The sequence below is a fragment of the Panthera onca genome, chromosome F1 (genome assembly GCF_046562875.1).
Source record: "Panthera onca isolate mPanOnc1 chromosome F1, mPanOnc1 haplotype 2, whole genome shotgun sequence".
Taxonomy (NCBI): Eukaryota; Metazoa; Chordata; class Mammalia; order Carnivora; family Felidae; genus Panthera; species Panthera onca.
Genome location: NC_138355.1, coordinates 50338820 through 50362881, shown reverse-complemented (window position 1 = coordinate 50362881; position 24062 = coordinate 50338820). Strand labels below are relative to the sequence as shown.

Below are 24062 nucleotides of genomic sequence, written 5' to 3'. Positions count from 1 at the left end.
ACGTTTTCACCAACATTTGCTACCTTGGTTTTAATTTTAGTCATTCTGGTGGGGATGTAGTGGAATTTCATTTTGAGTTTAATTGGTATTTGGAAAAAGTCTATTCAAATTGGCATGCTACCTGCATTTGTGAACCCAGACATAATTTTTTTTAAGAGTTTATTTTTAAGCAATCTCCACACCCAATGTGGGGCTCAAACCCATAACCCTGATATCAAGAGTTTCACCCTCCACTGACTGAGCCAGCCAGGCACCCCCGCAGCCCCCCCCCCCCCCCCCCGCCCAGACATAATTTCTGTGGGCAGATGTTTCTTAGTGGAGACAGGACCAGTTGAACAAATAAAATTACTTACCTAAAACTCACACTATCGAGGAAATTCTTTTTTTCTGTAGAAGGTTAGAAATGCTTCTAAAGTTTAGATGGTTTTTGGTCAATTTAAAAACATTTGAAACTTTATTTAAAACTTTCTCAACACTGCTTTCAATTATAAACTTATCAATTAATTTTGATACCAAATGAAATTTATCAATACCTGTAAATTACAAAATGACATTGTGTAACATCAGCATAAAGGATGAATTTCCTCTCATCTCCTACTTGCGTGGTCCAGTGGGATGACAGAGGGCATGAAGCCACTGTAAACTATTAGCTTTAACACCACATCAGCTTCTTCATGGAGTTTTTTGAGGGAGGGGAGAACTTTCCAGCCTGTATCACTGCTGCAAGCAGCCTTCTAACTGGTGATTTGTGGTGATTGCTCTGGCCGCTCCAGCTTTATCTAAGTTACATGTTCTTTCACATCAGGCAACTGACTGATGGTAGCAGTGATTTGGATTTGAAAAATTAAGAACTCTTTTATACTAAAACAGCATTTGTGATTGTATTTGAAAATGACCTACCTATCCAGTTGGACAAGGCAGGGTAATATGATTTATTTTAAATCTCCTATTATTTCTTTCTTAATTCAACAATGGAAAGTAAATGAAGGGGGTATAGGAATATATAAATACACATTTTAAGAGAACAGACACATTTTGTAAAGCATTGGGGATATTATGCTCATGAAATGATTTGAATGCCACACTGATCTGAAAAGTGGAAGTGCCATGGATGGAAACATGAATATCAAACCTTGATAATATAATAAAAAGAACTGAGGAATAATGTATGGAAAACTGCATGTAGTGATTCTGGGTTTTGCCTCTTTCTGGAGGAGGGACCACCTCTAATTCATCTTTTGTTCTAAGATGTTTCACTTACCACATTATGTTATATAAACAAAATTGCAGGACTATCTGTTAAAAATAACCTCTGCTTTGGGGGCACCTGGGTAGCTCAGTCTGTTAAGTATCCTACTTTGGCTCACTGCATCAGGCTCTGTGCTGACAGCTCAGAGCCTGGAGCCTGGTTTGGATTCTGTGTCTCCCTCTCTCTCTGCCCCTCCCCTGCTCTCTCTTTCAAAATAAATAAATAAACAAACAAACAAACAAATAAATAAATGTTTAAAAAATTGTATAAAAATAACCTCTGCTTTGGACTGGCAGTGCAATATTTGCAAATGTTTGGGTATTTAGAAAAAAGATCAGTTATTTCAATGAAATTCTTAAGGATTTTAAAGCGGATAAGATGTGTCAATAGTTTAAATTGAGAGAGTTTCAGGAGGAAAAGAGTAAGTGAACTGGAAGGAATAGCTCAGAGATTCTGAGGTCATGTGGAGATGAGGGGGGTAGAGGAGAGTGTCAAAGTTTCTGCAGAGAATTTCGCACTTTGACCCGTATCCACACAGTCTCTTTTCCTACCCTGTTTCTGCTCATATCCAGTCTTTTGCTGATGCTCTGGATCCCATCCATGCTTCTCATCAAGTCTTCCTTCCCCCCCCCCGGACCATTCCCAATCCTATTAGCACAAGAACATGCTCTGGTCTTTTCTATATTTGGAAGAAAACCCAAAACCTTCTGAGTCCCCATATTCCCTCCAGCAATCCTCCCATCCTCTGCTCCGCATTCATAGCCGAATTTGAGAGAGAGAGAGAGAGAGAAGTATGAGTGTCTCTTACCTGCTTTCTCTCCTAATCATGCCAGCTTGATTGTGAATCTTACTATTTCACTGCATCTGCTCTGGTTAATGTCACCCATCATACTGCGGTTGTCAACTCCGCTGGACATATTCCTGTCCTCATTTTTCTCTACTTTGTGTCAGCAGCATAGCTCAGAAGGTCCTCATAGTCTGAGCCCTGCCTCTTTCTCCAGCCTCATCCTTTGCCCCTCTCTGTCCACCATGCTCTGCTCACACTTGTCTTCTCTTAGAGCTTTGAACACGTCTAGCTCTTTCCTTCCTTGGAGCCTATGTGCTGCTGGTCTTTGCAGGAGGAAGCTTGTCTCCACCCTTTGCAGACACAGTATCTTATTCTCAGGTCTAAAATTTAATATCACCTTAGAGATGCCTCCTCTAATCATTTTATTCAAGCTTACCTTCTAATTCTTCTCTATCTTAGTCACTTTTCTTTCTATTTGGCACTTACAATGTTTATATAGTTGTATATTTATAGTCACGTGTTTACTTCTTTTTCCTTCATCTCCCTTATTAGAATATAAACTCTATAAGACAGAAACCCTGTCTATGCATTGTTCATGGCAGTATCTTTTTTACCTAGAACGGTGGTAGGTCTTATTTATGAATGAGTAAAAAGGGACCAAATTGATTACGGTTATGTTGATCTTACCATGCTTTAATTCCAATAAATAGGTCTTGGTTTTTTAAATTTTTTTTTTTTTATTTTGAGAGAGAGAGAGAGAGCTTGTGAGAGTGGAGACGATGCTCAGAGGGAGAGAGAATCTTAAGCAGGCTCCATGCTCACTGCAGAGCCCAATGCATGACCACGCCCAGGTCATGATCCCATTCTCAAGCATTCTTTTTAACTTTCATTTTTCATATATATGATACTGCTATAAAGAAATCACCTCCTCATTGAATTTTCATCCAAAAGTTTTAGGTAACATTGAAAAGGCTTTATATTTCACCCCACTTAACTGACTCTGACCACTTGGATTCGATTTAAATTAAGTCAAGGATGCACCTTTGTGCAGTATCGAAGATGCTAAATCCCCCCCACTCTTGGATCTACTCCCCACTCCGTGAGTTTGAAGTTTTGCCTTCCCCCAGAGCTTTAATGTCACATGATTTGGGATACTCTCCTCTTTTTAGCTTTTGCTTCCCAGTATAATTGCAGCCAGAAGTGCAGAGCAATTTGAATGCTTTTGACGGGGTTAGCTTTGGATAATCTTTTATTAATGTAATTAGCTTGGCTTAATTAAGGGTCAAAGCTGAGGGTTCTCCAACCATTGCTATCCTCTACCCCACAGTAAATGTTTTTAGTTTTACTCAGGGTAATTCCATTCCAGGACAGATAAAACCCAGCAGGACATTCTGACCTGGTTCTGTCCCCAGTACACACACACAGATAAACCCCACATCAGATCCAAGGTCCTTGTGTTTTTGACTTGTTCATCTTTTCCAAGTCTGCATTGCACAGAGATTGCTTCTCTCCTGCTTTCATTTTATCCTCTCTCCTTAACCCTCAATTTTCCTCTCTTTTTAAAAAAATACCAGAATCAGTGCATTCTCTTAAAAAAGCTGTTGCTAACTACTTATATGTGCGGGAAGAGAGGCAGCCTCTGACCGTGACATATGGCTTTTCCATATCTCCTCTCCTTTAGCATAGAAATTCCTGCAAAAACAGTTTATCACTTAGAAATTATAGTCGGCAGAGAGAATTAAAGGATAGGAAATAAAAGATGTTCTTCACTGCAAGGGGAAAACTAGGGGTGCTGAGCAAAGGAGGGCACGTGGGGAGGGAGTCCACTGTGAACAAGTGTTCAAGGGCAGTGAATTAACAGGAGGGCTTGGAAGTGATATGCAAGGTGAAAGCACTGCCTCAGGGAAAATCCTGAATATATAACATACTCATCCTTGCAGTTGTCTGTATGTTGGGTTTTACTTCTACCAAATACCTGTGAATGTGTGGATCTCGTCCAACTTCAGTGGAGGGCTTTTTAATTCTACCGAGAGGACACTAATGAATGCACGGTCCTGATGAAATACTCCTTGATTTCATGTCCTTTCCCTTCCAATTCATTTTGAACTGTGACTCCAGGTTTCTTTCTTTCTTTCTTTCTTTCTTTCTTTCTTTCTTTAAAATGTTTATTTGATTTTGAGGGAGAGCAAGTAGGGAAGGGGCAGAGAGAGAGAGAGAGAGAGAGAGGGACAAAGGATCTGAAGTGGGCTCTGCACTGACAGCAGAGAGCCCGATGTGGGGCTTGAACTTGTGAACCCTGAGATCATGACCTGAACGGAAGTCTGATGCTTAACCTACTGAGCCACCCAGGCACCACTTTCCATTTCTTAATACATGCCTTTCACCATGTTTCCTTACGAATCAAGAATCTGTGCCTCCTTATTGCCCATTGTAAACAGTCTAAACATTTCATCCCCTACTTTAACCACATCCAGCATGACTTCCCACTGCTTCTCCACACATGCTCTTTGCTATCTCCCCTTACTCCAGCCTATTTCCTGGCTCTGTATTTTAAAAATTCATTTCTATGGAATACATATATTTTAACAAAAGGAAGACCAGTGCTCCCCTATGGTGAATGATGCAACTATGAATAAGGTATGTTTAATAATGTCATGGTGGGGGTGGGGGAGCCTAAAACAAAAACACAAATAACTATCTTATATAGTTCTTTGATGGGAAAGACTTTCTTTTCTACTTATTATGATGATGATGTAAACTCATAATGTTTACAGTTTCCTATATGACATCAGTGCTTCTTAAACTTTAGTGTGGGTGAAGAATCACCTGGAGAACCTGATAAAGGAGAGATTTGGGGGCCTCTTTTCTAAGTATTCTGAGTCAACACGCATGGATTGGGACTCTAGAATTAGCATTTCTAACAAGTTCCCCGGTGATATTGATGCTGAAGCTTCAGGGATCATACTCCTTTTTTTTAATGTACATTTTTTTATTTAGAGAAGCAGAAAGACCAGAGGGAGGGGTAGAGAGAGAGGAGAGAGAGAGAGACCCCCAAGAAGGCTCTGTGCTGTCAGTGCGGAGTTCGACTTGGGGCGCAATTTCACAAATTGTGAGATCGTGACCTGAGCCAAAATCAAGAATCTGACAGCCAACTGAGCCACCCAGGCACCCCTAAGGGATCACCCTTTGAGTAGTTTTAGTGTATCCAACAGCCCTAAGAGGTGGATAGAATTACTTCTAATATATGAATGGAGAGAATGACACTCAAAGGAGCATAGTTGACTAATCTATGGCCCTATGACTAGTGAATGACAACATTGGGATTTAGGTCCTCCAAGCTGTGATCAAGTGTCATTGGTCTTGTATCCCACTGCCTATGTACAATCTGCACAACTTTGAATGCTTTAACTCAATTCTTATTTCAGCCAGGCAAAAAAGTGAGGACTTTTGCTCGTAATCTTTTATGACACTCAGAGCTCACATCAGTACTTCAGTACTTCTCTGTGGACATCAGTCCCTAGAGCCTGCGGGTCCCTGAAATCCTTTCTGAGTGTCTTCAAGGGAAAAATTATTTTCATAATAATAGTAAAATGCAATTTGCCTTTTTCCTCGGGCGACATTTGCAAGTATGTTGGAAAAGCGACGGTAGGTAAAACCGCTGGCACGTCAACACGAATTGAGGCCGCGGTCCCAAATTGTACTGGTAGTCATTGAGTTTTCATTGCCATACACTCGCAGTTAAAAAATGCCAGTTACACTTCAGAATATCTTTATAAAGAAGTAAAGGTTATTAATTTTATTAAATCTCAGCCTTTGCGTGCACGTCATGTTAACGCTCTGCATGACAAAACAACAGAGTGGTGGTTGTGAGGGGTCGGGGTAAGAGAGGGGGAACGTGGGTGAAAGTGGTCAGAGGATACAGACTTCCAGTTATCAGATGAACATGTTCTGAGATGTAATGTACAGCCTGATGATTGTAGTTAACAAAACCATATTGTCTATTGGAACGTTGCTAAGAAGAGTAGATCTTAAAAGTTCTCAACACACACACACACAAACACACACACACACACAATTTGTAACTATGTGAGGCGATGGATATGTTAACTAACTTTATTGTGGTAATCATTTTGCAATTTATACATATATCAACTCACTACACTGTATATTTTAAACTTACACAATATATTAACATCTCAATAAAACTGGGCAAAAATAAAGTGCTTCGGTTGCATACTGAACTACGATGGCTGTCTTGGAGAAAAACGTGTATATTTGACCTATATGCTGAAAAGCCCCTTTTTTTCATGGAACATCATATTTAGTTGGAACTGTCAGGCAAACTAGGGCTATTCTGATTTATTTGGCAGATATTTTCTTGAAACTCAATGAAGTGAGCCGATCATTTTAAAGAAGCAACTGACATTATTTGTTGCCAGTGAAAAAATTTGAGCTTTCGCACAAAAATTCAAAATTTGGAAAACTTGTATTCACCACCATGAACTAGAGAGTTTCCTAATACCTAAAGACTTTTCTAATGAGAATAATGATCATATTGATGAATGTGATTTTTTGACATTGTATAATGAATGGGTTAGCATTTGGAAGATCTGAATACCTCAGTTGATCAGTGATTTTCAAGTGACTAATCATGTGTGGTTAACAAAAAGTTCCACTCAAAGTGCAAGATAGACCAAAGGCTTTTAATGTAACAGACTACAAAAAGTTCATGGATATGGTTTCTGATTTCACATTTTGGTGTAGAATCAATGAATAACTATAATTATCTGAAAAAACTGTTAAAGCACTCCTTACTTTTCTAACAACATATCTCTGTGAGGCTACTTTTTTTTTCATGTATTTTAACTGAACAGCATATCACAAAAAACTGAATACAGAATCAGATATAAGAAATGAAAGGTCTTCTAACAAGCTAGAAGTTTGAGAGAAATGAAAACGTTCAATAATGCTGCTCCTCTCACTGAAGGTATTTTGGTTTAGAAAACATGACTTTTTAAAAATAAAAATGTGTTATTTATGACAACATTTATTATTGATAAGTGAGTTGATACACAAATGTTTTTTAACATCTGCTTTATTTTCTAATGTAGTCAATATCATTAACTAAAACCTACAGAAATTTTAAGAGTGAAAAGAAGTCCTTAGACCAAAGAGTTTTCAAATTGCTGGCCAAGTCTATGAATTTTGGCAATTGATTACATTCAGTATATTAGTAACATGGAAATAGAAATGTCTTAACTTAAAGAAATTACTTTGATTTAGCCTTTGTGAAAATTAAAAGCAATTCCTAGTTGCAATGATAAGTGTCTGGAATAAATTGTTCTATGTAAAGTATTTTAAATTATTTTTAAATTTGTCTTTTTAATCTAATAATACATACCCATTAGTTAAAAAATAAAATTATATATTAAGCATCCTATCCCAATCTGTACAACCCCTAATTCCCTCTTTTCTGTGAGAGATTCCATTTAGTTCTTATAGTTTCTTTCTTTCTTTCTTTCTTTCTTTCTTTCTTTCTTTCTCTTTCTTTCTTTCTTTCTTTCTTTCTTTCTTTCTTTCTTTCTTTTGTCACCTTCTTTATCAAACACCTCTTATGCGTATCTTCAGAGTCATACAATCTCACTTGTCTCTAGAGAGTTTGTTTTGCCACCTGTGCAGTGACCAGCTCTGTGTGGGCTCCAGAGTCATGACCAAAGTGGCTCTCCACCTCCCGTGCCTCTTGCTTCACATCCAGGGCTTCCCTATTGACACTGAGCTTTGCCTGGCACTTGATGACTATGTTTGTTTAACTCAAAAATATGAAGTGAAACTTTGACCAATAAGATATGGAAGCTTGTGGCTAAATCTTCTCTTTACTCCCACTATAATGGACTGTCTCAAGTCACAGTCATTTATATAGCCTCTCACAGGATGGTCTTGTGAAAAGAAGCCATCAGTAGTGCTTGATATCAAGAGTGGCTGGCTTGGTTTACAACTTGACAGTCACCTTTGATTAGTGCTTCCCCTTTATTCACTTCACTCCCCTCATATCTCTCTCATTCTTCTTCTCTGTCATTGAAGTTTGTAATAAAGGCAGTGTATCAGCCTTTGCCTCAGGCTCTGCTTTCTGGGGATCCCAGGTTAAGGCTCTCCATATTTCCCAATAGTGTGTTTAAACTGTTGTCTCTCAATTTTTCAATTTAAGACATTATCAGTTGACTTTTTTTGTATGTGAAAGATGAGGATTTTGTGCTCTTACATTTCCATTCCCTACCAACCCCATACATTTTTCACTCTCTTTCCCTCCACGTGTTCTGTCACAATTTTTCATTAAATGAACATTCAGTGTTTATGTTATTATAACTGCCTTAATATAATTTATAGATGAGTCACATAGTATACTGTAATATGTTTCTTTTCTTTTCAGTTACTTAATTTTTATGTACCTATCACTAGTTAAACCCCATACCCTCTGACCAAACATTAAAACTTCTTCAATAGAGTCAGACACAACAAGGAATCTATGAGTTTAATGTGTGTGTGTGGTGGGGGAGGGGGATGGGTGTGGTGGTCAGAGTGGGAAAGCTTATCCTTTCTGGAATCCATCTTATTGCTCCATTCAGAACTCGCTGTCTAGGTTTGCTGCCCAGCTGTCACACTGGAGTATCTTTTCACCACCATTATTGGAATTCAGTTCATTTCACTTTTAGTTTTTAGACCTTCTGTTTTCTGCATTTTATGTCTTCCTCTTTGTTGGATTCTTCCCTTGCTTTTGTAGAGCACATTTCTGGTAACTTCCTGAGGAAGTATTTGGGAGGTAAATCTTTTGGGATTGCCCAAGTCTGCAAAATCTGCCTCCTTTTACATGTCAGTAGTTTGCTAGGTATAGGATCCTAGGGTGACCCTTATTTTCTCTTGTGTAGACTTTTTTCCATTGTCTTTCTGTCTTCTTTTTGAGAAATTTTGATGACATTCTGATTCCTGTTTTTTCTTTCTTTCTTCTTCTTCTTCTTCTTCTTCTTCTTCTTCTTCTTGTAAGTGCCTTGTTTTTCTCTCTCTGGAAGCTTTTAGAAACTGCTGTTTATCTCAGGTGATTTGAAATATAGTGATATGCCTTCATGTATGCCAGTTGTGGCTAACTGTCCACCAAAATCCATTCTTCTTTTCTGTGGTATACAGCGGAAGCTGGAAAGCGGATAATAGATGAGGAACCACAGTTTCCAGGTCTTTGTGCAACAGGATGTGGCCATTTAACTAATTCTCACCAATGTAATTAGCAGAAGTGATGTGTACTGTTTTGGGACCAATGCTATTGTGAAACAGGTGTGCTTCCTCTGTATTTCTTTCCCCTTCCACAGACTGGATGCAGATGACAGTGACGAACTAGGGGATGGTAGGGCCACCATATGGAATGATCATGGACACCTGAATTATTGCATGGAAGAGATCTCCTTACCCTCCTTGAGCTCCCATATAATGAGATATAAATTTCTATTGTATTTGAGCCATTACATATATGGCTCAGAAACATAAATGTATATTCAGTTCAAAGCTCTTCTTGGGATACTCACTCAATGTGAAACACAGAGCTCTCCTTTAATCTCCTTGGAAAGTAACATTAAACTTTAAGACATTAAATTCTTCACTTAATCTATAGATTATAGAGCTCATGAGTTGGAAACAAAATGTGTTAATCAGATCCATCACTAAGTAAATCACTTAAATTCTCTGTCAGTTGGAAAAACTTCACACTCTTGGGCCTAGTTTTTCTCCTACCTGACAATTCAAATTAAAGAAGAAAAATGTTGGGTCTGGTGGATTAGAACCCAAAACACGACTGGAAGCCTAAATGCTGTTTTTATATTTTTTTATGTCTTTTCTATGAATTCACATTAAATTATTGAGGCAGAGGCTATGTTACGTACTTCTTTTGTGTACCCTATTGGCTCTTCAGGAATAGTTTTTAAAGTTTTTTTCTGACTAACCAGTATCAGAATCTCCGTCAAAAATGCACATCTATTGAATCAGAGTCTCTGTGGGAGAGCCTTAGAATCAGACTTTTAACAAGCATCCAAAGGTTATTCTTAACACTTTAAAATTTGAAATCTACTGCCTCACAGTGTGCTAAGTAATTTAGACTCTTATGCATCTTTTTAAAATTAAGTAGTTAATACTATAACATATATCATTGAAATTTATTTACTTAAAAAGAGCATTATGACAATAATAATTAGGCTTGATAAGCAGAATTTCCAATGAAGTTTGTATAATGATTTATATAGCCGCAGAGAAAATTGTTCCAAAATTGGGGCAGAACCATTTTATAAGGTGTGAATAATCTTGATGTTTTAGTGTTATCCATTCTTTTTTTTAAGTTTATTTATTTATTTTGAGAGAAAAAGAGAGTGTGAGCAGAGGAAGAGAGAGAGAGAATCCCAAGCAGCCTCTAGGCCATCAGTATAGAGCCCAATGTGGGGCTCAATATCACAAACCATGAGATCATGACCTGATCCGAAATCAAGAGTCGTACGTACACTTAATGGACTGAGCCACCCAGGTGCCTTTAGTGTTGTCCATTCTTAAATTCAAAGTATTCAATATGAACGATCCCAGTCCTCTATTTCCTTTTGGACTATTTCCAATATTTTGCTGGTATTGCTGCTCTGGCTATATGTTGCTGGGTCATAAATCAACCCAGACTTAGTTGTAGAGAAAACAACCATTTTATTATGCTCATAGATTCTAAGAGCAGGACTTTGGATAAGGTAGAGTGAGGTGGATTTAAAGAAAATCCATGACAGAGGCAACTGGAAAGACTCAGAAATGGCTGGGGTTAAGTCATGTGGGTGCTCTTTTACGCACATGTGTGAGCTGACAAGTTTCAGAGCCTGGGCTCAGCTGAGCCTATTGACCAAAGCGCTGGCCTCTCATTGTGCGTTGGGCTTCTATGGCATGGAACTGGGTTCTGAGAGGCAGCATCTCCAAAAGGAGTATGAGGTAAGTACTTCACGAGAACCAGGCAGAAGCTGCATGGCCTTTATGACCCTGACTGCCACTTCTGCCTTCCTGCAGAGTTCAAAACAGCTACAAGTCCACCCCAATCAAGGTGGTGGAGGGCGATATAGACACCATATCTTAATGGGAGTAGTATAAAATAATTTGGGGGCCATGATTTAAAAGTACCACAATTACTGGAGTACCTGGGTGGCTCAGTCGGTTAAGTGACCAACTTCAGCTCTGGTCATGATCTCTGGGTTTGTGAGTTCAAGCCCTGCATCAGGCTCTATGCTGACAGTGCAGAGCCAGCTTGGGATTCTCTCTCTCTCTCCCTCTCCTCTGCTCCTCCCCCATTCACTCTCTTTTTCTCTCAAAATAAATAAATAAACTTAAAATAATAAAAGTATCGCAATTACTAAATTAAGAAGCACTTCTAATCATTTAATTTCTAAACTTCTTTCTTAGCTCTTTGATCTTTATAATTTATAAATGATAATATTTCTCTGCTTTTCTGGTGAAGACAAATATAGCCAAAAATCTATATATCTATAGGTCTTACATGTAAAATCCATATATTCTTATTCACATAGGTAATTTTCACAACCAGTCTATAACATTGGTATTATCATCACCATTTAACAAGTGAAGACACTGATATGTTGAGAGGTTGAGTAGCGTGGCCGGGGTCACACAGCTGGGGAGGTTCTGACTCCAGAGCATAGGCCCTTAACAACTAGTGGGTAGCATTTTCATATTCATGTGAAATCTTCTCAGAGCAAATCCAGGGAAGTTTACATAATCTAAATGTCATTGGCGAGAGCTGAAATAAATTTATAATCACACTCTATCAAATATCCTAAGCCTTTTGAAAAGTTGCTTTTGGCTAAATGATGGCTGGATCATAAACCTTATCATCTTATGAAAGCACTCAGGGGCTACAAATTTTTAAGGTTTTCATTTCCTGTGGAAAAAAGAAAATGTTCTTTGTTGCACTCTGCTGCTGAATTTTGACCAGGGAGTAAAAGACGCCTTTCTCTGTGGAAAAGGGCAAGACACTTCCATTTGTTTTTCCCCGAGGGACTGGCTATTTGGTCTAATTTTTGTGATAAGCTGACTAAGGGTCAGGGAATGTCAAGAGCGCAAAAGGCAGCAGAACCTTGGACAGGAAAAAGGCTGGTATCAGGTGGAGACCATAAATAATAGAATGCCTGCCTGGGAAGGGTCTGACCCAGGAGACATGGAGTTAACTATCTTAAATCAGTTAAAGCTAGACTCGGAATCTACATAACGGGTCAGGTCAAAATTTGGTTAATGAAGCTGAAGTTCAAATCAGAGAAAGAAATTTAAGCTGAGGAAGCTGTAAAAGTCACATTTAGTGAATTAAAAAAGTGAGGATATGCCAACTTGCACCTTGTCCTCACCAAGGCCTGCTTAATAGTTGATGGCAGAAGAGGTAAGACAGGGGGTGGGTGTTCAGTCTGCTAAAGGTTTGCTTACAATTTATAGAAAGAAAAACAATAAAGTCCTAATAAGACGTCTGGAAGCAAGAAAGAACAAGGAAACAGTCACAATCATTTTAAGTTCCTGTTGGGAAATTTAAATTTTCAAATTCCTGTTGGGAAATCGATTTTTATTTCTATGGAGAGAAAATGTGGTAGTCACTTCATCCTTAAGGATATGGGAATGGCTTTTCTTGACATTAGGATATTCCCAAATCCAGGAGTTATATGTTTTCTTACTTCCTACTTTCTGTATGTTGCTTAAATTTTTAGACTCAAATCATAGATCATTATTACCCAAATCCCTTGCCATTCTGAATAATGTAAATAATAAATATTACAAAGCTTCAAGTCAACCAGTAATTTATTTAGCACTACCTCCTCCCCCAGTATCACACTAAATGAAAGGATAACAGATGCGCGACTATGTATATCCTCTCTTTGTCCATGGAAGAAATTCTTAATTGGTCAAGACACACAAAACTTGACCTTGGATCTTTTTCAACATGTGTTTCAGGTGATTATTCACATTTAACCTGAGTTAATACTTGAGGTGAAAACTAAGGTACTATTAAGTGCTAATAGTGGATAGAAAAAAAGTTATCAATTTGGACTAACTTTGGGATAGATCAGACTGACTTAAAGAAATGAAATGTATGGTAATAAGATATCTAATTACAAGTGGAAGCCAACTCTGAACTAGGTATAGCAGATGCCGTTGACAATCTGCCAATGTCTCTTTGGCTACCTGAGTTTTCTTGCAGTTGTGGAAAACTCCCACCCCGTGATAGTTTCCCACCTTAGGTACACCTGCATTCTCCCCTTTCTCTGCCTGAGGGTTTCCTCCAGTGTTACTAGAGCTTACTCACTTGAAAGCTAAACCAGAAAGCTTGAGGGAGCTAACCTTCTGGGAGGCAACCTTCAGTCAATGGTGACAGGAGTGGTAGACACATGCCCCAGACTCCCTGTTCTTTGGTGGGAGGGTCCTGATGTTTGTCTCACAAGGTTTCTCAGAAGGTCTCCAGCAAGACTAAGCCCCTCTTGCTTTTTATTGGCACTTCTCTCTTCCCTGTCTCATGTTCCTAACTTCCTAACATGTCTTCCTGGGTTTACCTTCCAAACAATCTGTCCACCTCTAAGTCTTTATTTCAGGGTCTGCGTTTAGAGGATCCAAAATTAAGATTCCAGGCTAACTAAATATTATAGGAACCATTTTATAAGTGAATAATTTTTATAATCAATATCACTTTTTAATGTATATAGGGGAGTCATTGATATTATTCACTTACTCTCCTTGTGGGAAGATTGTACAACCCTACTCTGTTGAATTTAGGAGTGGCCACAGGACATGCTTTGGCTAATGAATTGTGGGTGGAAGTGGCACCACTTCCTAACAAAGGTTTGTGAGCTAGCTCATGGTTTTCCATATCTCTTTTCCCTCTGCCATAAGGCAGTCAAAGTTCCAGATGAAGCTACTCTATCAGCACTGAGCCCAGGTATGAAGATGACAGATATGAGCAGAGTTTCCACTGAACTATGATGAACATATACAATGAATAAGAAATAGACTTTGTTCTTGTAAATCACAGAGATTTTGGAGTAATTTATTGCCTTAGCATAGCTTAGGTTAAATTGGCTAATAAAGAATTTTTTTTTTAAAATAATGCAGTCCAGTGGTTCTCAATCTTGGTTAATCATAAGATTTACTGGTACATCTTTTCACTTATAGATTTAAACTTATTATAATTCAGTAGGCTTGGGTCAGAAAGTTAAGGGTACTTTGTATTTTAAAATCTCTCCAGATGGTTCTAATGATCTCACTGTTTGAAACACAACCATTTTGCTTAGTTTATTTATTTTTTCATTTTGCTTATTTTAAAGGAGGAGACTGACAGCTTGAAAAGTTGTCTATTCTTTTAAATAATAATTAAAAAATACTATGTGATACAGGTTGGAGTTTGAGTTATTTATAAAATCTTTTCTTCTAAAGAGCAAAAGAGCAAACTTAATTGTATACCTGAATAAAGGCAAAATCTGAATTAGTATTATCCAAATTAATAAAGTTTAATTGTGTGTCATATATAGGCCATCTGGGTTCAAACCTAATCAAAAATTATAAATGCAGCATGTTACTAAAGCCATTAGTAGGCCAGAAAGGCTAAGAGTAGTAGGGTTTTAATAACTGAAAGTAAATTTGTTGCATAGATATGCACATAAAAATAAAATCTTTGTCCTTGCTATTAACAGATTATGGGTCCACAAGGAGAATTTGCCTTGGAGACTGAGAGATCAAGTTAAAGGTGGTTCAAAAGCATCTGATGAAATTTCTAGCATCACACCTTGCAACTATGTACCATTCACTTGTCTGGGTCACTGTATATGTTTAAGCTGTAGAAATTACTTATATAATTTTACTTTTTAAAAACATTTATTTATTTATTTTGAGAGAGAGCATGTGTGTGCACAAACAAGGAAGGGGCTGAAAGAATGGAAGAGAGAATCCCAAGCAGGTTCTGCTCTGTCAGTGCTGAGCCCAATCTCATGAATGGTGAGATCACGACCTGAGCAGAAATTGAGTTGGACGTTTAGCCAACTGAACTACCTGGGCGCCCCAATTCAATTTTACTTTTTACCTCATATGTATTCTGGGGAAGGCATTTTGCTGCTGGTATCATAAATTCCAAGGGGGAGATGGTGGAGGTAAAATATTGGCCCATATATGATGGTAATATAAGGCAGAATATAGTAATTATAAGAAAGGAGCACCCTATATACCAACGTGGGTTGCTCGCTAATCTTCTGCTGCAAGGGAACTTCAGTCTTCAGGGACTCTCACGTCATTGTTCAACTTAGATTTCATAGTCAAGGATATTGTTGAATGTGTGCCATAGGACCCACAGCTGCCTGGGAGTTCTATTCCCATCTTACTTTCTCACTACCACTCATATTAGCTCCTTGCAATCTAGCATTTCATACTACCTTATTTCTCAGACTGACCTCTTCAAAGTTCACCAAGGATTCACACAATTCTTAACCCCTCCAGCTTTTGACACTATTGACAAATCTCATCTTGAAACTTGTTTGTTTTAGATTTTACAGTACTGTGGTATTCATTACATGTCTATCACATATTCGCCTTGTGCTTTAGGGATATAACAATAAGAACTTTCATTTACTGAGCACTTGCTACATTCCAGGGGCTATCTATCTTTCTATCTCTCCATTTATCTACCCAGATATACAAGATATAGATATAAATAAAACTTTATTTATTGATTGATTCAAAACTTACAATGATCCACTGAAGCAGCTATTATCTCCACTTTCCATGTGAGGAAATTGATATTTAGAGAGGTTCAGTTTTATGCATGGTCACACAAATAATTATCAGGGGTAAGACTCAAACCTGTGTTGCATTCTAAACTTGTGCTCTTTAACAACACATCGGGGTCTCAGGATCTCTTACTCTTACAAAGTATTAACAAGAGGTGCCTGGGTGGCTCAGTCAAGCATCCAACTCTTGACTTTTGCTCAAGTCATGATCTCACAGTTTGTGAATTTGAGCCCCACCTTTGGCTTTGTGCTGACAGCACAGAACCTGCTTGGGATCCTCTCTCTCTCCCTCTGGCTCGTGCTCTCTCCCCCACCCTCACTGGCATGCGTGCACATTTTCTCTCTCAAAATAAATAAATAAACTTAAAAATAAAGTATTAACAATCTCAGGGGTTTTGTTTATGTTATATCTTTTTGATACTTATAATAAAGCTTAAAATGAAAATTTAAGAATATTCATTAATTCATTTAAAAATAATAAACCCATTATGCATTGACATATTGTTATGGAAAATAACTCTTCCTAAACAAACACTGTAGTGAAAAAAGTGGCATTGCTTCACATTTTTACAACTCTTCTTAGTGACTGGTTTAATTGAAGATAGTTGGATTCTCCTATCTGTTTCTGCATTCAGTCTGTTTCTGTATGATGTTTTGGTTGAAGTATATGAAGATAGGCTAGCTTCACACAGATATGTAGATGGAAAAGTGAGGAGTAATGTAATAGCATTTTCAGATAATTGTGGATTTCCTCCTTTAATAGTACACAAACATTCAACAAATGGAGGTTTCTTAAAGGTTAGCTGCTATGTGGCATCTGAAACTTCTTGTGCTCTTTTATATTAAAATGCATTGGCCTATTTTGCATTTTGAATGGATCTTTTACCTGTGTGTGAAGCTGGTCCAAGACTTCACTTACACCACTGCCCTTTCTAACATTGCAAAAAAACAAAACAAATTATGAAGCATGAAACTAAACACAAATTTGCTTGAAAACAGCTAGCAAGTTTCTAAAGTAAATTAATGAGAGCTGATGATAAAACTGTAGACAATTTAAGGAAATTTCTGACTTTTTAAAATGATTTATTTAGTTTTGAGAGAGACAGAGAGAGCTCGAGTGTGGGGGGAGGGCAGAGAGGGAGAGAGACAGAGGATCTGAAGTGGCTTCTGTGCTGACAGCGCAAAGTCCACTGTGGGGCTTGAACTCACAGACTATGAGATCATGACCTGACCTGAAGTCAGACGCTTAACCAAGTGAGCCACCTAGGAATCTTGGGAAATTTCTGGTTTTTATGCTTATTAAATCAGATCGTGGACTTGGAACCATCTTGATGGTTCTATGAGGCTGATAACATACTATTTCCTAGATGCTGATGTATTCACTATATTTGGGTTAAACATAAATAGCTGTTCATCTTTTGCCATTAACCATCTAATCTTTATTGCCATTGATAGTTTACAAATGCTTCAGGTCAAGGCTATCGAGTTCTAATTTTATTTTGGCAGCATCTTAAAAATCTAACTTTGCCCATCTATGGCTGCTTTCCACCAAGCCATTCAGCCTAGGTGATAGTTCTCTTCTATAGTTTCTCTCTCTTTCAGAGAATGGAGACTTCTTCATCCTCATTAATACTGTTAAAGCTATTGAAGATAAATGTTTTCCTACAATGGAGCAAATAATTTTTATTTTATTTATTTTTTTAATTAAAAATTTTTAAAAATTCATTTGAGAGAGGGAGAGAACATGAGAGCAGGGGAGAGGGGAAGATGTAGAGAGAGAGAGAGAGAGAGAGAGAGAGAGAGAGAGAGAATCTTAAGCAGGCTCCATGCTCAGGGTGAGCCTGACAGGGGGCTCGATCCCACCACCTTCAGATTACGACCTGAGCAATCAAGAGTTGGATGCTCAGCCGACTGAGCCACCCAGGCATCCCCGATTTTTTTTTAATTTAAATGATATATATGTCATGAGTAAATGTAAATTTGATAAGGGCTGAAGCCCACACATTAATGGATTCCTACCGTAGGGATAAATTTATGACCATTTTTTATATCAGAATATTTTCCACTCTCTAATTGTAAAGAAATTAAAGATATAGTTTTCAGCAAGATATCACATGTATTGACCAAAATATAATAATTGCTCGTGAAGAGGTAAAAGCATGCTACAATTTCTATGATTTGGTTAGTTCTTATATGCCTTATTTTGACTCAAGAGACAAATGTCTGTCATCTTTATGTATTCTTGGGGCTTGACAATGACAAAAGGGGACTGGTTTTATAACTAACTTGCAAAAGTGCATAAAACACAAGACATGTATAGAGTGTTGTTTACCTTTGAAAACATTATGTGTTCAATGTTCTCTCAAATGTGTATATATGTGAATCAAGTCCCTCCTTTCACTGTGAGTTGATCAAATTCATCCCCTCCCATCCACAGTTTTGCTTTCTGCAGTTTCAGTGACCAGGATCAGCCACAGTCCAGAAGCAGTTCATCCTCTTTCTGATGGAGCTTCAGAAGGTCAATAGTAGCCTAATGCTGCATCACAATGCCTACGTCATTTCCTCACTTCATCTCATCATATTTAGATATTTTATCATCTCACATCATCACAAGAAGTACCATATAGTAAGATACTTTGAGAGAGACCACGTTCACATAACTTCTATTACAGTACGTTGTTTTAATTGTTCTATTTTATTATTATTTATTGTGTTTTTATCTCTTACTGTGCCTAATTTATAATTAAACTTTATCGTAGGTATGTAGGCATAGGAAAAAACATAGGATATATAGGGTTCAGGATTACCTGTGGTTTCAGGCATCTACTGATGGGAGTCTCAGGAAGTATCTCCCACCAATAAAGGGGACTACTATGTATGCAAAACTCTCTACTTCTTTGTTCTTTAGCAAGGCACAACTCTGAATATGTTTATAAAAACCTCTCTTGCTGGCCTCTGTGGAATTAGTAAATCATGTTGATAGCAGAAACTTTACATTTTCAAGATACTTCATAAACCTCTCAGTACCCTTGTTTTTTCTTTAGGTGGTAAACCCAGATGGAACCAAATAGGGAGATTTATTTGAACAGAGAATATTGATCTCAGCTTGTCCAAGACTTTTCTTACACCTCTGCCCTTTATGATGTTTCCATGAGCTCTTTGGTGAATGGGATTGCATAGGAGTCCTTGCTTTCATGACTTCAGATGCTTTCTACTGTCATCTTTTTTCTAAGGTTCTTGAGGAGCCTTTAAAGGTGAGAAGGAATGCAGCCCATTGAAGGGGTAACTCCTTCGCCCTTCTGTAGATAGCTAACTTCAGATCCTTTTTAAAGACTGCTCATATCTCACCTCCTCCAGGAAATCTTTTACTGTCATCTCTCCCCTCTTCTGCTGAGCTATGTCCCTCCGGTGGCATCTTTCACCTGTCTCCATGATAGCAAAACACTTACACTGTGGGAAAATACATCATAATTGTCTGTCTTTCTGGATCTTGACAGAGAATTTTCCTTCATTTGTTTATCTCTGGTGCCTGGTGACATGTCTGGTAGTCAGTGATATGATTCAGTGGTGCTAAGGTGATCTCATAGTACCAGTTGAGTAGTCTGTTAAAAGTCATGGCTTAGACTTTGTGTTTTCAGAAAGTTCAGTGAGGTAATGCTGGAGCTGGGCTGAAGGAAAGAAGGAAGGTAAACAGTTTTTTAGTGAACCTAATACTGCCTAAATATTTGTGTAGCAAAGTCTGTGGGGGAAAAATGTTAGTTGCTAGGATAGATGAATTCAATTTCATACTTCAAGGTAAGAATATCTTGGTGGGGCAATGGGGTTATATATTATCCGATACTATTTTCTTACATCAAATGTTCTATTTCAGCTCCATTATATACAGCCTATTTATTATGGTAATAAAGCATAAAAAAATCTCCTTTAGATTGCTATCAGTTTTGGAAGGACTAGGGATGGGGGAGTGGATTTTTCCATTATGTCATGGTAGGAAAGAAGTATATCACATATACTTGAATCTTCAGGCTCATTGAGAGGCTGCTTCCTGGTATTCTTTCACACCCAAGTAAAGAGCTTGTTTGCCACATTTATAATACTATAGTGAAATCTGGGATTTACATTTTCTGCTTTTATAATACACTGTTGGCTTTTAAGAATTATTAAATAAATATAAATTTTAAATATTGACTTCTTGGGAATGAGTACAATAAGAAGCACATAGAAAGTGTCCCATAAATACTTATCAATATTTTTTTTAGAGATTTACCCAGAGCAGACATATGGTAGTTCTTTTTCTCCAATGATTAATGGTAACTTTTTCTTCTTATATACCCATCTCGTCATCCAACACTATCTTAAAACACTGCATTTGGATAAGATCATTTGGAAGATCTACACTTTTAACAGCTTTCTTTTGTTCTGGCTGCTTCATATGGGTTCTTTATTCTTAGAGTAGAATCTCAGGAAATCTGTGGATATAGCTAAGGCTGAAAGACTTTCAAAGAATAATCTTGTCTACATATTGGCAATGAGGAGGAGCTCATCAAAACCAAATTTAATGTGACCAATTCCAAAGAGGTCACTTGATAGTTCTTTTCACTTTGGGTAGGCATAAACCTAGTCCAGGTATTTCCATCTTCATCTCATTGCCTCAGGCAAATTCCTTGATTTGATTTGATCTTTCATAAATATGATATGTCTGTGGAGAAAGGTGAGGGTTGAGGTCTTAAGCAACACACTAGGGTGTTGGGATGTTAAAACTATATACCTCAGACAGTGGTTTGACTTTGAAGAGACTATCATGAAAAGATTGGAAAAGTGGTTGAAATCAATTTAGTTATTCTTTGTTCTGCAGTATAGAATATACAGTTCACAGTACTCTGGTAAAAATATTTTGAAATAAGCAGTTTGTTAGGAGTGTGAATGACACTTAGCACTAAGTCATAAAAAAAAATCTAAAAAAAACCCAACCCAAGAAAAGTCACCCCAATTTAGCCATAAGTCATGTAAGCACTGAGGTGCAACTATTTTAAGAATAGATATGCATACTGAATTTCTTCTCACAGATCCTCTTGTGCATTAAGCTCTGATATCTCATTTTTAGATCTTGTTTAAGCTGGCTTAACACTAATGAGTAAAAGTGCTGAACTAGCTTTGTATGAGTATTCTCATTGTGTATTTCCTAGGGCAGTGCTCTATATGAGATTTTTACAACAAAACGGTTTCCATTTGGGTGCCCACAGAAACAGATTCTGAGACCATTTCCTAATACAAAGTAATTTATTTGAGAAATGTATGAAACACCAGTTTGGAAATGTGGAAGTGAGACAGGGAAGAGAAGGCAGCCAGTGTTAGGTATTATCAAGTCATTTACTACTAATGTCTGCTGGCACTTAATCCCAGAGGAAAATCTGGGAAATGGTATAGAATATACATCCCAGAGATCTCTGACCCCAGGGATGTGGAATATCTCTATCTGCATTGGTCAGCTTGGGCTCTCATAGCAAAATATCATAGACCGGGTGGCTTAAACAAGGGGAATTTGTTTCTCGCAGTTCTGAAGGCTGAGAAGTCCAAGATGAAGGTGCAGGATGATTCAGTTCCCCAGTAAGGACCTGCTTCCTGCCTTGCAGATAGCCACCTTCTCACTGTGTGAGGACAGAGTGTGCTGACAGAGAGAGAGAGAGAGAGAGAGAGATAGTAAGCAAGCTCTCTGGTGTCTCACATAGGGTCACTAATTCCATCATAAGGGCCCCATCCTCATGACATTATCTAAACCTAATTACCTTCTAAAGGTCCCATTTCCAAATATTATCACATTGGTGTTTAAGGATTTAACATATAATTTTGCGTTGGGTTGGTGGGGGTGGGGGGGACACAATTCAGGCATAATAATATCCCTAACTCTCTCTTTCTATCTCTATACATCTCTATCTTTATCTCTATCACATCTACCTACCTACATTGTCTCTCTCTTTCTCCCTCTTTACCTCTCCCTCTTTCTCGAGGGAGCTGTGTATTAATTCTCCACTCCCACCAGTCAGTGGAGGAAGGCTGCTCCAGAGGTTAATTCCAGAGACTCCTGTCTCACTCTTTGCTCAGGCAGAATGGGCTCTCATTAGCTTCAGAGAAAAGCCGTTAGACAATGAGACTCAGACAGGTAGGTGAAAGTTGGCCCACAGACACTGAAAGTGCCAGCGTAAGTTGTTACCCCTGTGGGACTTACTCTGCATTTACTATACTAACTGGTTTCTGAGATGGCATTCTTATGTTACCCATTCAAAGTATGAAACTTAAAGGTTTGTGTTTTAAAATACAAGTAAATGTAAAATGTGCATTTTGTTTCATAATATATTTAGAATTAATTATAAAAATAATGTTAAAAATTACTTATAAGTTGAATAAAGTTAACTTTTTCCTTCAACATAAAAATTCTTTGAAAGAAAAAGAATGTCTTAGCCTGGTTTCCCTTGAAAGCAGAGGCTAAGACAAGTCTTGCCTGTAAGTAGTTTATTTAATTGCAGGAGCCAGAGAGATGTGAAATAAGAAAGGAAAGCTAAAATAAAGGTAAGTTATCAAGTTGGCTATTGGTGTAGGTTGACTGGTGATTATCTCGCTGGGATTTTCTGAGGAATGAAATACCTTTCAAAACTGTCCATGCAGGACTGAGAAATGGAAGTCTTAATCCATCATCTCTATGGTCAATTGTAGTCCCATAGGGACTAACTGTGTTCTCCTCAAGGTAGTACATGCCTGAGCCATGATCAGGTGCAGAAAAGTCCTGGGGCAAGAGCAAGGGGTAAGAAGTACAGGCTAGTGGGTCATTCTTAGGTTACATTTGAGGAAGTTGGTTTCTGGAAGCCTGAAGAGAAATGATTGCTGTAATAGTGGCTGAAATGAGGATGTGTGTGTGTGTGTGTGTGTGTGTGTGTGTGTGTGTGCATGTGTGAGTGGGGGTGGCTAAGAAGATGTGTAATGGTGCACATGAAGTGCCAATACAGTGATGCTTCAGGAACATGAGACTAGGAGTTGGGGACGTTAAAGAGCATGCTCTAGGGTGTTGTGTGGAGTTATTGATACATCATCCCTTTGCCAAGATCCAGGACTCCTTTGCTGAATTCAGATGCTTTCACACTGTGTAGTTTCTGTCAAAAAAAAAGGAGGGGTTCAAATGCATTCTTTCCTTCACAAATACCTATTAATTTTATATTGTTATATAAATTTAATTTGTTAGTCCCTCAAAGTTATTTATTAGAGTTGCAATAATTACGACTATTTGGATTTGTTAATAAAGATTCAAAATATAAAAATCATTTTTCTTTCAAAATATAAATTCTCATTAATATTATGAAAACATATAGGTATATGCTATATAAAACAGAACAGAAAATCTATTTATAAGTAGTCTTCAATTTGAGTCTTTCCGCATCATGCCCACATCTTTCACTATTTGTTGGTAGTGGAGTTCTGCTTTTTCATTATCCACATAAGGAGAGATGATGAAGAGATAGTCTAACCCGAGCTCTGCCAGCAGCTATGCTCCTTCCAATCACAGATTCAGAGGGAACCAGGAGAACCATTTATTAGAGTGAGTATTTAATGTATTTAAAGTAATCAATCCCACATCAGCTGCTATTGTCCATCTTAGTAATCTGTGCAATGGGCAGGCACAATACTGGACCCAGTGGAAATGGAAGGAAAGCCACTGATCAAAGAATGCCTTTTTTTTTCATTACAGAAATTAATAAAATGCACATAAATATACATTTAAATATTTGATTTAATCATTTGGTTTTGTTGCTGTAAATACATTTTGTGTTTCATTACATCAAGCACAGAAGCCTTTTTAAATCAAGATTCTAGAAAGGCTTTCAACTTGTGTGATTTGAAGAAAGATACTGGTACTGTTTTTAGTCATTCCTGATAATTATTTCTATTGAGTTCTAGTGAAGAGAATTAGAAAATATCCCCTTACTTGAGGCTGCTTCAAATCAGAAGGTATATAGGACTTCCTCATCCGTAAAATAGGTGTAATAATTGTGTCTTCGGTTTAATATACATAATGAGATTAGAGCAATACTTGGCACTTAGTAAGCTCTCAGCAAATGTTAGTTATTAATCTTATTATGTTTGTGTACTACAACCTAGGCTATTGAATACTTATCTAAATCTAGGTAGTAAAAACATCCTAACATTC

At 37.7% G+C, this 24062-nt stretch overlaps 1 long non-coding RNA gene across 1 annotated transcript; it reads left to right on the top strand.

Moving 5' to 3' along the window:
• Positions 1-4248: 4248 nt before the first annotated feature.
• LOC144614824 (uncharacterized) lies at positions 4249-14130 on the top strand. Its single transcript, XR_013553048.2, has 3 exons — positions 4249-7023; positions 9216-9359; positions 11624-14130. It is a non-coding gene; the product is annotated as an uncharacterized LOC144614824 (long non-coding RNA).
• Positions 14131-24062: the final 9932 nt, after the last annotated feature.